We start from the raw sequence: 1,227 nt of genomic DNA, 5'->3' as shown, positions 1-1,227 counted from the left end.
GCTATGAGTAATCTGCTGTATTCGTTAAATGACCAACTTTATTCGTTAAAATGCAGTAGAGCAAGGAATGTTCCTGGGCAAAATACTTCCCACTATAAACAGGGATAAACAAAGAATTTTTGATTTAAACATAATCAAGAATTTGTTTCGACACTCGGCGAACCATGCACATTTTTCACCGGAAAGTAAGGGGATCATAAGGGTTTCTCCAACAGGAAAAAATTCTTCTTCAGTGAAATCAGTAGTGTCCACAACTGTGATAGTACCTTTCGTGCCTAAAATCTTACTATACTAAAGCAGATTTAAAGGTGCATGAGCCGAAAAGTAGAACTTTAGAATAAAATGGTGGAGTCTCTGGTCCATAAATTTTTAATTCTGGAGAGGGTTTTATAAATTGCGGAATTTCATGCTTTTCTAACAGTTGTGCTTAGAAGTGATTATTGTCATTTTAACAGCATTTACCTTAGCCAATTATGAAAATTTCGCTGCCAATTTAAATAGATTTGGATGCAAATAAAAAATACATTCAAAAACCCTTTAAATGTCCTTTGAAATTTTTCGCTTTGAGACCAGAGCATGAGTGATTTATGACAGAATTGATGGCAATATTTCGTTGCTTTTAGAATTTTAAGCAGTACTAACAACATTTAAACCAGTAGTGACTGGCGCTTACGGTTTGATTGTGGACAAAAATGGCTAATCACCGCCTACATTTCCTGCTTCCTTAAGGTCAAATTGATAGAACAGAGGTGCAGCTTCTCCATCCCGCATTACCCACAATCGGCATATTTTCAATTTCACATTGCAATTCGTTTGTATCTTGGAGCAAGGCCTTTAAAGATAGGCCAATTAGCTAACGGCCTATCGACTAGAGTCGTTTTGGAGACCCCAGTCACAAAGATTTTGGTAGATTTCTTACCCGCTTATACGCAGGCCAGTGGACTTGCGAAGAAAATACTTTAATCAGATTAGGGTTCCTTAATAAGGTGGATGACGCTTGCAAACTCTTTACTCTTGTTCCACGACTACATAAAATTACTATTCTGAAAAATGAAACCGGCTACAATGCTGGTAAATTGTAAGTTGTCTCCAAACAAATACCTGTATTTGGATGCACCAGAATTACGAATGCGGAATTGCCCCATGATCAAGGAAATAGAGATGGGCTTATACAAGGCAGTAGCGGCATACCCAAATAGAATGCAACTGAAGATAATAGTGTGATAC

This window comes from Echinococcus granulosus (genome assembly GCF_000524195.1).
Source record: "Echinococcus granulosus chromosome Unknown EG_S00300, whole genome shotgun sequence".
NCBI classification, from domain to species: domain Eukaryota; kingdom Metazoa; phylum Platyhelminthes; class Cestoda; order Cyclophyllidea; family Taeniidae; genus Echinococcus; species Echinococcus granulosus.
Note: the sequence above shows the minus strand (reverse complement) of the source record.